The sequence below is a fragment of the Moschus berezovskii genome, chromosome 7 (genome assembly GCF_049115385.1).
Source record: "Moschus berezovskii isolate FMDL1 chromosome 7, NW_MosBer_1.0, whole genome shotgun sequence".
NCBI lineage: Eukaryota > Metazoa > Chordata > Mammalia > Artiodactyla > Moschidae > Moschus > Moschus berezovskii.
This window is the reverse complement of record NC_142466.1, coordinates 114,316,408-114,331,809: the sequence shown is the minus strand read 5'-3', so window position 1 is coordinate 114,331,809 and position 15,402 is coordinate 114,316,408.

Here is a 15,402-nt window from a genome sequence, read left to right as displayed (position 1 = left end):
TAATGAATCCGCCTGCAACTCAGGAGATGCAGGAGACGTGGGTTCTGTCACTGGGTTGGGAAGATCCCCTGAAGTAGAAAATGGAAACTCATTCCAGTATTCTTGCCTAAAGATTCCCGTGAACAGAGGAGACTGCTGGGCTACAGTCCAAAGGATTGCAGAGAGTCAGACACAACTAACCACACACACACACACACACACACACACACACATGCAATGATCTTAAAGTAGTACTGGGCACAGAATATGTGCTTAATAAATTTTAGTTCCCTCAAAAGTTAACATTTTCATTCCACAGTCATCCAAGGTGAAACTATTTTTTACTTCCTCATTTCTCTCACTAAATGTGTCTTAACTGCATTTTCGTATCTTCTGGATTCGTGATGCTCTGACATTGGGGGCCTTGCTGATGGGGATAGACTGATCTAGTCAGTTCTTAGAGATACCTAATGATTTTCCATGGAACACAACGTTCATATGCAAACTAACCAAGCCTGTACTCTGAAACTCTTCCTCTATCTGGCTTTTATACTTTAGAAGGCATGTTCTTCTGCCTTAATCGTCACAGGGCTAGGTACCCTAGACACCCAGACAACCAGAAAAAGCCCTGATACGCGAGAGGGTGCTGAACTTACTCACACGAGCCCATCCTAAGCCTGCTTACCCCCTCCCACAGAAGCCACAGTTAAGGCCATGGCCCATGCCTTCCCCTCACCACCTCTGCCTCCGGCTGGACTTGGTGCTCCCCCATGTGGCTCTGCAGGGTGTCTCCTGCCCTCTCCTCTTGGAAAATGTGAGTAACAAGCTATCTTTTCAATGGCAGCTGTCTTCTGATCTGTCTGTCTCACACCACCTGCATAATAGTCAAAGTAACATTTTGAAGCAAAATATTCTACGAAGTCCTAGAGGGTTTATCTGTAAAATAATTCTAAAACATCAGTCTTCATTTCTATTAGCATGGCCACCGGACACATCTCTTGGCCTAGAGTATTGCAGTGTACGCTTCAAGGGTCTCCCAGGGTCCAGATATACTTCTTCCAAAGTTTCAACTTTTCCAACCCATCCTTTATCCCCAAACCAAAACATGATTGAAAGTAAATGAAAATGAAAGTAAAACTATCTCATGCCATGTCAGTAATATTCTGAGGTTGTGTATTGCCTCAGCCTCAAACATTTTGGTGTACCCCCAACTACACGTGCGCGCGCGCGCACACACACACACAGGGTCACCTGTGGTCCTGCTCCACAGCACCAATTGTATTCTGTCCTGTGGAAAGGGAACACAAATCTCTGTTGATCAAGGGGTTATCTGTGCCAGGACTTCAGTATCCTGTAAAATCCATTTCATGTTGATTACAGCAAACTAACAAGTGAGACAGTCACAGCACAACCCAGCTCAGAGAAGAAAGGCCCTCTGAGTTTGGCAGGTCTAAGTACCAAATTTGATTCCACCCAACAAGTCTAAGTTTCACATGTTAACACCCCTCACATCATAATATATCTCACAATTCACAATATATTGCAACTGCAAGCAAAAATAGAGTACTCAGTGTCTCCCACTAACCTGTTTGGCCCACGGTGACTCCCTTTTATCCTTGGCCACCCATTGCCAGTCCTGTACCCATTAGTGTGCCGTGGAGGCATGAGTCTGGGGTCTGTAGTGTGGGAAACGCTGCTCTTAAGCAAAAGCATGAAGCGGACTCTCCTGGCGCCCAGCGACCCAATCCCTGTCTCCAGTGCTGGATCACCACATTAAGTACATCTGAGTAGTGTTCACTTCAGTTCAGTCACTCAGTCGTGTCCGACTCTGCACGACCCCATGAATCACAGCACGCCAGGCCTCCCTGTCCATCACCAACTCCCGGAGTTCACTCAAACTCATGTCCACAGAGTCGGTGACGCCATCCAGCCATCTCATTCTCTGTCGTCCCCTTCTCCTCCCACCCCCAACCTTTCCCAGCATCAGAGTCTTTTCCAGTGAGTCAACTCGTCGCATGAGGTGGCCAAAGTATTGCAGTTTCAGCTTTAGCATCAGTCCTTCCAATGAACACCCAGGATTGATCTCCTTTAGAATGGACTGGTTGGATCTCCTTGCAGTCCAAGGGACTCTCAAGAGTCTTCTCCAACACCACAGTTCAAAAGCATCAGTTCTTTGGCGATCAGCCTTCTTCACAGTCCAACTCTCACATCCGTACATGACCACGGGAAAAACCATAGCCTTGACTAGACGGACCTTTGTTGGCAAAGTAATGTCTCTGCTTTTTAATATACTATCAAGGTTGGTCATAACTTTCCTTCCAAGGAGTAAGCGTCTTTTAATTTCATGGCTGCAATCAGCATCTGCAGTGATTTTGGAGCCCAAAAAAGTAAAGTCTGACACTGTTTCCACTGTTTTTCCATCTATTTCCCAGGAAGTGAGGGACCACATGCCATGATCTTTGTTTTCTGAATGTTGAGCTTTAAGCCAACCTTTTCACTCTCCTCTTTCACTTTCATCAAGAGGCTTTTGAGTTCCTCTTCATTTTCTGCCATAAGGGTAGTGTCATCTGCATATCTGAGGTTATTGATATTTCTTCCAGCAATCTTGATTCCAGCTTGTGCTTCTTCCAGCCCAGCGTTCCTCGTGATGTACTCTGCATATAATTTAAATAAGCAAAGTGACAATATACAGCCTTGACGTACTCCTTTTCCTATTTGGAACCAGTCTGTTGTTCCATGTACAGTTCTGACTGTTGCTTCCTGACCTGCATACAGGTTTCTCAAGAGGCAGGTCAGGTGGTCTGGGATTCCCATCTCTTTCAGAATGTTCCACAGTTTATTGTGATCCACACAGTCAAAGGCTTTGGCATAGTCAATGAAGCAGAAATAGATGTTTTTCTGGAACTCTCTTGCTTTCTCCATGATCCAGCGGATGTTGGCAATTTGATCTCTGGTTCCTCTGCCTTTTCTAATACCTGCTTGAACATCTGGGAGTAGTGTACTTCTCAGTATTTCCCTCCCCAATACCCCTCCTATCAGGGATGAGCAAGTGTGCCTCATGGGGGCTGTCTAGGAAAACAGCCTCAACAGTTCCTTCTCCTCCTCAGCTTGAAATATCCATGGCATTTCCTGTGTTATTTTTAAAGTTACATTGAATTTCTTATCTCTGTATTGTCTGCCTCTATCAGTAGTTCGGTAAGCTCCACGAGGGTAGAGCCTTTGTCCAGCGTTCATATATATTCAGTGCATGAGTATATACTCAATAAGCAGTTAATAAATTAATTAAATGAACAATATATTTGAATTTGTTTTTAATATGCAGCTGGTATTTTAGAGAATTTGTCATCTTTCCATATTGAGTAATGGGATGCTCTTACAATATGTTCAGTGATTATTTTGGGGCTTTATCTTACTATTCCCATACTTTAAATACTTATTCTTTATACTTTCATTATTGTTATACTTTTCTACCTCCTGATATTCCCTGAGGGTACATGTGCGCCAGTTAAAGCAACACAGAATAATAGAGTCACAGCAAGTGGACTGAGAAAAACGTCCTTATTGCAGTAAACACCATGCTTTGTGTTGGAGTAAAAAAATCTTTTTCTCTTTTAGTCATGAACCTGAGGCAGAGGTTGATTGACTATGGCCAAGGGAGTCTTTCATCTTTGTTCTGTCTCTGTACTTGTCCAAATCACTCAGCAAATTTCTGCTTGTCCATTCAGATTCTGGAAAAGTGTGGTGCAATATGTAATATAGAAGAGATTATATTTTAAAATATTTGATTATTCTATTTACTTTGTAGTATCATCATTTCTTAATATGTGACTTATCTTTAATGTCACAGAATCTTCTTAACTATGAAACAGAAATAACACTTTGTAACATAAATAATACTATGGTCTAGTCATTAACATTACTTGAGAGTTAAATGAGATCCTATATGTGGATATGCTGATAAATAGTACGGTTTTACACAAATGTTGACCCCTCAGTCATTCACCAAATACGTAGTCTGTGTTTAACATTCGCCAGGCACTGTTGCAGGCACTAAAGATACATCAGTGAACAAAACAGCCAGCCCTGCTTGCGTGGAGCTCATGTTCTAATGAGGAGAGAGCCAAGAACAGGATGAATAAGAATGTTACGTAGTGTGCTAGAAGATCCGTAAGTGGAAAATTGAAAGAGTAAGCGGTGTAATTCAGTGAAGAGTTATCAGTGGCACTGAAGTTGCAAATAGAGCCGTCAGTGTGGCCCTCACTGAGAACGTGACATTCTGAGCCAGTTCCTGAAGGAGTTGCTAGCCTTGCAGGTATCTGGGAGAACATTCCAGTTAGAATAGTGGCTCTCAAACAAGCTTGTAGATACAGAGAATAGGTTGGTCGTAACAAGAGACTGATGATTGCAAGAGGTGAAGGGGGTAAAAAGGTACAAATTTCCAGTTATAAAATAAATAAGGGATGTGGTGTACAGCGTGATGACTGCAGTTAAAAATACCATATTGCATATTTGAAAGTTGCTAACAGAATCAATCTTAAAAGTCCTCCTCATAAGAAAAAAATTGTAACTATGTATGGTTATGAATGCTAACTAGACTTATTGTGGTGATAATTTCACAATATATACAAATATTGAATCATTATGTTGTATACCTGAAAATGATATAACGTCATATGTCACTGATAACTCAATAAAAAAAAAAAGAATAGTGATTCTCAGCTGGGGGCAGTTTTGCCTCTGGGGGCACCTGGCAATGTCTGAAGACATTTTTGGCTGTCACAACTTGGGAGCAGTAAGAGTTGCTGCTGCTAAGTCACTTCAGTCGTGTCCGACTCTGTGTGACCCCATAGACGGAAGCCCACCAGGCTCCCCCGTCCCCGGGATTCTCCAGGCAAGAACACAGGAGTGGGTTGCCATTTCCTTCTCCAAGAGTTGCTACTGGAACCCTAAACTGATGCAATCGTACTATTTGCAAGTCACATTATAATACGTCATTGCAGACAGCACATGCTTGCATAACCGAGGGAACATATCTTTGAAAGGAAAAGGGTAAGGACATGAGTAAAATATGTATTATTTGCCATCTAGCTGGTTGATTCCACAAGTAGCTCTCTTTTCTCTTATTTCACACACCAGAATAATCCAGAAGTCTGGAGATGATCAAGGAAAGGATGAACAAATATGCAACCTGGGTAAATAAAAGCACATGGAGCTCTGTAAAGTATCCAGTCGTGTTCTCCTAGCAGTTCAATATACGATCCAAGCCATACAGAGTAGAAAGGTGGAGCAAGATTCAGAGCAACATTCTTAGTGCCTTGCTTTATCCTTAGCCTCTGAGAGAACCCTACTTATAAGCTATCCCTTCCACTGCAAAAAGTATGACACGATACCCAAAACTTTGCTCTCATAGACCATTACAGACCGTTGGTCCTTAACTCTTCCCTTCCTTCCAAAAGCCAGGCACTGTGTCAGTTACGGACTTTAATATGAGTTGTTAGTGCTTTTCCTGTTTGGCTTGGTGTTGTCGATGGGTATGGGAAAGGGAAAAATATACAGATCCTAAGGAGAAGAGCATGGGACAATAAGGCCTTTGTGGATTTACCACCAAGTAGGAAGTAGGAGGGGGAAACAAAAACAAAAAGTAACTCAAATAAAAGAAATTCCAAGGATGAATACTTACATGATTGAGATGAAATTCTTTTCAATGAATTATTTTATATTTTATGCTTATATAAGTATTTGCCTTCCTTCCTGCTTTGAGTCAAAATAGGGAAAAACATTTCCTAGTGCCTTGGTCTTAGAAGGCTGAGGCTCCAGGGAACAGGGAGATGAAGAGAGAAAGAGAGAAAATAAAAAGGTTTGATGTGACATTGTGGAAAAGAATTGTGCTTGGGGTGACTTAAACCATGTTTAGAATACTAAACATAAATACGCTTCTATTTTGACTCTGCCCTTTTGCTCCACACCAAAGAAACCATGCCATTTTCATCTTTGACCCCTCTCAGTTCAGTTCAGTTCAGTTCAGTCGCTCAGTCGTGTCCAACTCTTTGCGACCCCATGAATCACAGCACGCCAGGCCTCCCCGTCCATCACCAACTCCCGGAGTTCACTCAAACTCATGTCCATCGAGTCGGTGATGCCATCCAGCCATCTCATTCTCTGTCGTCCCCTTCTCCTCCTGCCCCCAATCCCTCCCAGCATCAGTCTTTTCCAGTGAGTCAACTCTTCGCATGAGGTGGCCAAAGTATTGGAGTTTCAGCTTTAGCATCAGTCCTTCCAGTGAATACTCAGGACTGATCTCCTTTAGAATGGCTAAGACCATGCAAATTTCAGATTTACTATTTTGATGTTAGTACTTGATGAAGATTTCTCACTGTTTGTGGATGAGTAACAGCCAATGCTCCTTTCTGATCATGTTTTCTTCTGGGCTAATTTCTTAATATCTTACACCTTTGCATTAGTCTGAGTTTCTAAAACTTCAGAAGATACAATGTACATGGCCAATGGAACTCCTGTAACTTTGCATGATATTGTTCAGTCACTAAGTCATGTACGACTCTTTGTGACCCCATGGACTGCAGCATGCCAGGGTGTTGGGGTTTAATTCCCAAAATATGTTTCCTCCACTGAAAGAACACGTGTCACCTTTACCAGGGCTACTGAGTGTGAAAAGGAGGTGCTGAGTTAGTGTGTTTGGGGGAAAGAAATCTTGTTTTCCACGGCTTCCAACTCAGCTCAGAGTGGATGCTGGCAGAAAGCGGGAGGCAGCACACCCCACCACCTCTTCATGGCCAAAAACTGCTTCGTAAGCTTCAAAGGAAACTCCATTAATCCCTTCCACTATGTAACACTCTGGATAATTAACGTGATGGGAAAATATTTCTAAACCCAGGGATTGTGTTAACAGGTGAGGTTTGGCAGGGTCTTGGCCACAGCTCCTTTTGATAGCAGCCCCTCCGTGATGGGGACAGTGACTTGGTGGCCCTTCTCTGCACTTTCTTACTACCTAAAATAGTCGTGTTCTCCCTCTGTGTTTTGCTTCTGTAGCTACTTGGCCAGGCCAGGCGACCCCAGCCTGTCCAGCGAGGTGGAAGAAGCCCGCTCCCTGCCCTCCTTCGAAAGCCTGACGCCCTGTCCTGGCCTTGTATCCCCCTGGTCAGGAGAGGTCCTAAGCACTCTCTCCCGGGGGTCTGCCCCACGCTAAGTCAGCAGGGTAACATAACGGAGTAATTGTTCCTCCTTCCACATGCAGAAATGTTATTTAAATATTGGATTTTCTTTCACAGATACTGATTATTTCCAATTCTTAAATAAAACTGCACTTGATTTCACTAAGGGAAAAAAAAGTGGATCTCCACATGGTTCTCTGTTCCCTTCTACAGCTTGCTCTATTCCCAGTCCCATACCCTCATGCATAGCAGTTAAAGTGACCTCATTTTCCTTTGATATTTTTTTAGAAATATTATTCCTGATCTCATGCATACTTACTTGTTTTGAAAGATATTTTATCATAGCTCGTAACTTCTCAAAGCCATAACCCCTCCAGGACAAGAACCTTACTTTGCACATGTATGTATTCTACATAGAAATTTACCCTGTGGTAAAAATCAGCTAACGAAAGGAAGGAAGGAAGGGAGACAGGAAGAAATAGAGGGAAATAATAAACTGACTTGATAGCAAAATAAATTTTAAAGAGATTGGAAAAATATCTATAAACATAATTCCCCAAACAAAACGAAATTATTTGACGCTACCAAAAACACAACATGAAGCTCAAAAGCAGTGCAACCAAAAGAAAAATTCTCCTACTCTAAGAACTGAGATGAATCCTCTCTCCATTTCCTGCTAGTCAGGAGCTCTGGGTCTGCACGCTCCGGGCCTCACAGTGAAGCCCATGGGTCCAGCTGCCTTGGGACCTCTCCAAAGGCATTTGCTTAATTTCCGCCAACCGCAAGCCTTTACTTCTGCCTCTCTCCCGGTCCAGCTGGACAGTGCATGCTAGAGGACTGGCTTTTCTAAAACCTTTCTCCTACTCTTCGTAGGTGATTTCCACGGAGGTCCTTCCGTCCCGTCTATCTCCTTCACCTTAAACGTGCTGAAAAGTGGGTTTGAAATTAGACCCAGAGCCATATGGCAAAGCTAAGGGGCAGCATATGGCTGCAGATTGCTCATTGCTGATCTATAGCATCTTTAAGCTCACCTTCCATCTCTCTTGACTCAGGAGACAGTGATAGGGTCGGAGTTCTGTATTTTGAATTGCTCTGTCCTTCATGTGGGAGAGTGAGTGTCATAAACACAGCAACCGTGTTAAAACCTGTTTTAGTTTCTTGCTCATGGTGTAGGTACAGCTGTTCATTCACTCAGTCGTGACCAATTCTTTGTGGCCCCATGGACTGCAGCCCGCCAGGCTTCCCTGTCCTTCACCTTCTCCCGGATATCTCTCCAACTACAGAGAGGTATCTTTACTTTTAATTGCAACCAACGGGAAGTAAGCTGTTAGGGACAGAGACTCGATCTGCGAACCTGAACAACAGAAATGTGACTTTAAGTCAAACCCGGGGTTTCCCAAGTGGTGCTGGAGGTAAAGAGCCCACCTGCCAACGCAGGAGACGTGAGAGACACGAGTTTGATCGGTGGGTCGGGAAGATCCCCAGGAGGAGGGCATGGCAACCCACTCCAGTATTCTTGCCTGGAGAATCCCCATGGACAGAGGAGCCCGGTGGGCTACAGTCCATGGGGTCACAAAGAGTTGGACACGACTGAGCAACTTAGTGCAAAGCACACACGCAAGTCAAACCTAACTAGATCTCACCTGAAACTTTAGGTCATGTCAACATAAACTGTAGATGGGAATGAATCAGGCCCACTCAAACAAGGCATGTATTGCTACAGAGTTATTACAATGAGATGATGAGAGGAAGAAGTTCTGTGCTCTAGGCAGGGAAGCTTGTTTTCTAACAATGTGAAAACCCTGCAAAGAGGGGATGCAAAAGGAAAGTGGGGAGTCAACTGCAAGGAATCAAAGAGAAAGAATGAGCGTGCAGAAGGAAGGAAATGATTCGGGAGCTAAGTGTGCAAATGCTGGGCTACGGCAGGTCTTCCTCACCTCCTTTCACAGCCAGCACTATCATTATTGCACGGACAAAGAATACTGCTATAATTGAGCAAATTCCAGAAAGCTTGACTTGACTAGGTCAGTTGGTAGTAGTTTGTCTCTTCTTTGAAGTCAAATTTTCAAAAAGGAAAGCTCTGGTTTCCGTGAATAAGTACATTATAACTTAGCTATCCAAATGCACTTTTTAAATAATTAAATCTGGCAGAGTTGGAACTCAAAACTAGATTTCTTTCCAAATTCCAGCTGCACAATCATACTCTATTATCAAACAAATGGGCTTCCTAGGTGGCTCAGTGGTAAAGAATCCAATCCTCCTGCCGATGCAAGAGAAGTGGATTCAATCCCTGGGTCAGGAAGATCCCCTGGAGAAGGGAATGGCAACCCACTCCACTATTCTTGTCTGGGAAATCCCATGGACAGAAGAACCATGGGGTCACAAGAGTACGACATGGCTGAGCGATTGAGCATGCACATTTATTGAAGACTAATCTTCTCCTACTAGCATCCTTGTTGAAAATCAGTTGATCACAGACCCATGGACTTATCTCTGAACTTTAAATTCTATTATCGTTGATAATAGAGTTAAATACCAATATCACACTGTCTTGAGTGCTATTGCCTTGCAGTAAGTTTTGAAATTAAAAGTATAATTCTTATAACTGTGCTCCTCTTTTCCAAATTGTTTTGGCTCTCCTTTGATCTCTTTAAATTCCATGCAAATTCTTGAATCAGCTCATCTGTTTCTACAAAGAAGCCAGCTGGAATATTGACAGAGACTGTATGAATCTGTAAATTTGGGGAGCATTATCATCTTATCTATTTTAAATCTTCTAATTCATCTAACAATCTAATGATTGTTTCATTTCAATTATTGTACTTTCCAACTCTAGAATTTCCATTTTGGCTCATTTTTATAATTCTCTGGCCTACAGCTTAGCCTGTGTCGCTAATGAATTTAACAATATCTTCCCAATTGTCATTCATCATAGACTTCCCCAGTGGCTCAGGGTGTGAAAGAATCCATCTGCAATGCAGAAGTCACAGGAGACACTGGTTCAAACCCTGGGTCAGGAAGATCCCCTGGAGGAGGAAATGGCAACCTACTGCAGTATTCTTGCTTGAGAAATCCCATGGACTCAGGAGCCTGATGGGCTACAGTTGACAGCTTTTGCAAAGAGTCAGACATGACTGAGCGACTGACCACACACTCACGCACACGTAGTCTCCACTGTTTTTGAGAGAGCTCTTGAGCTTGAAATTCCTCACTCTCTTGTAAAAAAGGTCAGATCCTTTGGAAAGAGATTACAAGCTACCTGTTTTAAGGCCTGCTTCTTCCTCTAGGCCAGATCTCTCAGCCACAGTGGGTGTGGGGAGTGAGGGGGTGGGGGAGGTGGGGGACCGTGGGGGTGGCAGGGTGGACAATGCCATGCTGCTCTGAGTGACCCCTCCTGTCTTAGGAGCTGAGTGCTCAGTGGATAGGGAGTCGGCCTTCTTGAGTTGGAGAAGGAAATGGCTACCCACTCAGTACTCTTGCCTGGAAAATTCCGTGGATGGAGGAGCCTGGTAGGCTACAATCCATGGGATCGCAAAGAGTCCGACATGACTGAGCAGCTTCCCTGGTTCTTAACTTGCCTCACTCAGCATGGAACCACTGTTTTACAACCTGGGACGAGAGGGATTGAGTTTTCGGTGTTCTCAGGAATGCCTGCCCAAGGCAGAGCCTCCCTCCCGTTACTGGGGGCTGAGCAGAAGAAGGGAGCAGTCACCCCTTGGCTGCACTCCCACAGAACCTAACCTCAGCAACAAGTAGCTGGGACAGGATTAAAAATGCTGACATGCAGCTCCCCCTGAGAAGCTAGCATCTCAAATGGGAGGCAGGGGGAGAAGGAGTCCTGTGTTCTTGACAGCATAAGTCTGGAGTCCAGTTTCTGCCTCCCTGAGAGGGAGGGAACTGAACGAGTCTTGTATTTATTGATTTACTTCTGGCTGTGCTGGGTCTTCGTTGCTGCATGTGGCTTTCTCGAGTCACAGAGAGAGGGGGTTACTCTTCACTGAAGTGCTCGGGCTCCTCATGTGGTGGCTCCTCCTGTTGCGGAGCATGGGCTCTAGGCACATTGACCTCAGTAGTTTCATCACAAGGGCTTGGTTGCCCAGTGGCATGTGGGATCTTCCTGGACCAGGGATTGAACCCGTGTCCCCTGCATTAGCAGGCAGATGCTTAACCACTGGACCACCAGGGGAGTCCCGAGTCTTGCTTTTGCTCCTCTCAATTCTCATCGTTCCCACCAGATTTTAGTAAGTCTTCTTGAGTGTGTGTTTCTTCATTTGCTATGTGCCATTTCCAGAGACTGTGAATGTTTTTGTTTTTTTCAGTGATTTTTCACCAGTTTATGGGGTGTATGTCTACAGAGCTCCTCATGTTGTCATTGCAGAAGTGGAACTCAGAAGCGTTCGTAACCTTTCTCCCAACATCAGTATGCTAAAAATAAGGCCTGTAGTCATAGGACAGGCATTGGGTAAGAAGAACAGTGAAGAAGGAGGGCAAAGAAGGGAAAAGGGAAGAGCAGTAAGAAAAACACACAGTGGAGGAAGAAACGACATCGAGAAAAGAGAGGAACAGATTGGGGGGAAACCTGCAAAATAGCCGTATTTGACCCAGCTGGGCCACAGTGAGCTTGAACGCAGAACAACGCACGCAGAGTAGATACTCTTCATCATACTGACTGACCTTCCAACAGCATCCCGCTGTTTCCGGTGTGCATACATCAAGTTTCCTAAAAGTGGTCTTGGATTCATACAGAAATTATGCTCTTCCCCCTTCTGCCTCAAAGTATATAAATCCTCTCTGTCTTTGAAGGCTCAGCTCAAATGCCAACTCCTCCAAAATGCACCCTCTCAGTTACCCACAGCCTGTTCTCTGCATTCTCCATTTAAAAAAAATAATTTATTTGTACCTCTTTTGTGAAATCTTCGTTTTTACCTCTCCTCCAGAATTCGTTACTTCTGCCTATTCCCAGAACTAATTCACTGAGATTCCCTCAGAGATTCTTCCAATGTGGTCCTTTTTTCTTACATTAACCGGGGTAAACTTACAATCAATGAGGCTAATCAATACAGAGATATATGCATTTTTAAAAATTATGGAGGGAGATTGGTACAATGATATAATCTTCAATCTAATGAATAACACTGAATAAATGAAATATGCATATTATCAGATTGGGATACTAAGCAAAGCAGCTCAGTAATCTTGTGGAGAATGGAGTAAAAATAGAACAGGGAAACTAGAATTCTGTTCCTTATAGCTCTGTTATTCATACTGAATCTTGCTATGTGATCTTGAACCAAAGCATCTAAATCTCTAATTACTTTATCTGTAAAGGTAGACGGTATCCTACTTTTATTTTCTGCTCAGAGTTTCTGGTATGCTATGAAAAAAGGTCCATGATAAAAAAAAAAAGTAACAGATTCTAATGTAATTATAAATGTAAGCACAAGACCATTTTTTTAATTAAGTGAAAAAAATATTTTTAAAAAGGTGTAGCTATACAATACTACATACTCCACTTAAGCTTCCTAAAGGACATTTCTCTTCCCTCAATTACACAACCAACTCAGACAAAGAGCCTATAATTTAGAAATGTTTATTTTTAACACAGAAAGAACACCGGACATAACATCACAGTTTAGAAAAACTGTATCTCTCCAGAGTTTTCACCCTAGATAACTGGATCAGCTTCATCTTACTCACGCTTCTAGCTCCCAAGTCTATGGAGAAATCTGGTTTAAAATTGCCACTCAGAGCTGTGAGAGACCTTAACATCTCAATTAAATAATTGGCATAAGAAAAAGATGAGAGGAAAATAAGAAGGTAAACTGGATAATTCTGGGAGGAAGGGAATTCATTTCCTTTCCTGCACAAAATATAATCTTCATTTAATTAGAGGTTGTTGGATATTATCAACTCCAAATAAAAACATATAAAAATACAATAACAAGTAATTCAGCAAAAGGTATGCTATTTCTCTATGAAAGACTAGAAGTCCAGTGTATAACAATACAAGAGAAATTAAGGCATGCCGGACTTCTCTCAAATCAGAGAATAAAAAACTCCTGGGTTTATGATGAAGAATCCTCCAAATTAGGCCAGACAACAACTTACTAACAGCTGTCTCTGCTAAATGCCAATAAAATATCAGAATCCCACTGACATCAAGAAAGGAAGACACCTCCTAAGGCTGTACCAGGGCTATGGGTTCATCACATCAAAATCTGACCTTCAATAAATATTTCCGTCTAGATTTCTTCTCTGCTCAAAAGTCATGTGGAATTACCTACTGTACTCTATCTCCATCTATAAAATGGGGGTAAAAGTACTTTGCTTACAATATCATCAAACATTGTAACATACTGACATCAAACATTGTCAAACATGTTGACATGAAAAATTGATATGCAAAATATCCAAAAAAATAATATGCAAAATACCTAGTACGATGCCTGGCTCATGGTAGATGAGCCAGACGTGTAAAATACCGTTGTTTCCCCTAGCTCCCTTCTCTGGGTATTGTTGGTGGGGGTAGAGAAAATAATGATATTGGACCATACCCACAACTCTCTCATCTACCCCCGCACTCTGTTTGGCCTTTCTCTTCGCTTGGTTGTATACAGTAAGTCCCCCACGTGTGAACCCTCCAGTTACAAACTCTCCATGGTGCAGACATGCATTTGTGTGTCCAGTCACATTAGTTCACACGTCTGGAGCTATGCACACAAGTTGTGTCCCTAGGCTAATTTTATTGGACTTACGAACAAACTGAACTTACAAACTCGCTCTTAGAATGGACCTTCTTCATGTGTAGGGAACTCACGGTTCTTGGCCAGTGATATTAAGGTTAGAGGAAAGGATACTGGACCTAGTGTCAGGAGACTTGAGTGATTCCCTAACTCATTTGCAATATTACCTTGAACACATCATTCGACCTTTCAGAGCTTTATATACCCCATCTGTCAATAGAGACTTACAACCCAAGCTCTGCACTCTGCTATATGTGTTTTTATTTTCAGTCTTCAATAACCTGAGTCTACTCAAATTACCCACCTACCCTACATGAAATTCCCAACCCGTTCCTTAAGTCCATACTGCATTTTATAATTTAGAAAATGATTTCACATTCATCAATTTATAGCAAGCCCTATCAACTAATTCATCTGCCCAGTACTGTGATGTGAGAAAAAAAAAAAAAATCAAGTTTCTGTTCTACTTGAACCTTTACAACTGAACCAATTAAATGAGATAACAGATCTAAAAATGGGCTTAAGATTGTTCGACATATAGTAAGGTCAATAAATGCAAGCTTCAGCTGTTATATCTCATAGCAAATTCTAAGGCTTTTTGATAGATGGGACCATTCTTGCATCTCCTGAAGTGTATCTCTGCAAACCTCACAGAACATAGAAGAGTGCTGGATACAGAGGGGATACACCCAATTAGTCAGCACTGGCTAAATGGATAAACTGGTTGTAAAAGTACCTTGGAAGCCAAACACCTATCAAATATTTGGTAGCAGAGGTCTTCAGTAGTGAGGAAAAGAGGGGTATCTTCCTAGGACACGAGTACATTAAATAACTGTGTGTGAGTATGTGTGTGTCCATGTGTGGATTTTAACAGCACTTTCTTCAATCACTGTCAAACTAACAAAAAGATAGCATATTTTCAGAGAAGTCTGTGCCTCTGTGTTCCAGAGCACTTGATACTAAAACGAACCACAGACTTCATGAAGTCCAGTGGAAAACAAAGAACTTTCTAGTCTCCTACAACTCCAGAAAGGAGCAAACACACAAGGTCACACATCAGAGCTGCTTAGACCTTTTCATTCTACACATTCAATCCAGATGTCATCTCCATTAAGCTTTCTCTGAATAACTCATCCAGAAGTATCGAACCCCTCTTCTGAGTTTGAGAGAAACATCATCTGCGCTTCACCTAATTTTCACATTTGAACCTTCTCTGATCTTACTTACACACATCTTATCTTGAAGCAGCATGGTGTAGGGGCAAGAGTATGGATTTCAGAATTAGGCACAGCATGGTTTAAATTCCTGTTCTGTTACTAACCATCGGACAAATTCCATGAGTTAGTTGAACTCACATGTAAGAGCTGTCACTAGGAAAGTGAAATAAAATAATACATGTAAGCAGTCAGCAAGTGTTAGTTTCTTTATTCTCATCCCCTTCTTTTCTGCTAACCATATAACTGCCAGGTTCTTGATGACCCTCTTCCACTATAGTAAAATGCCTTCTTCAA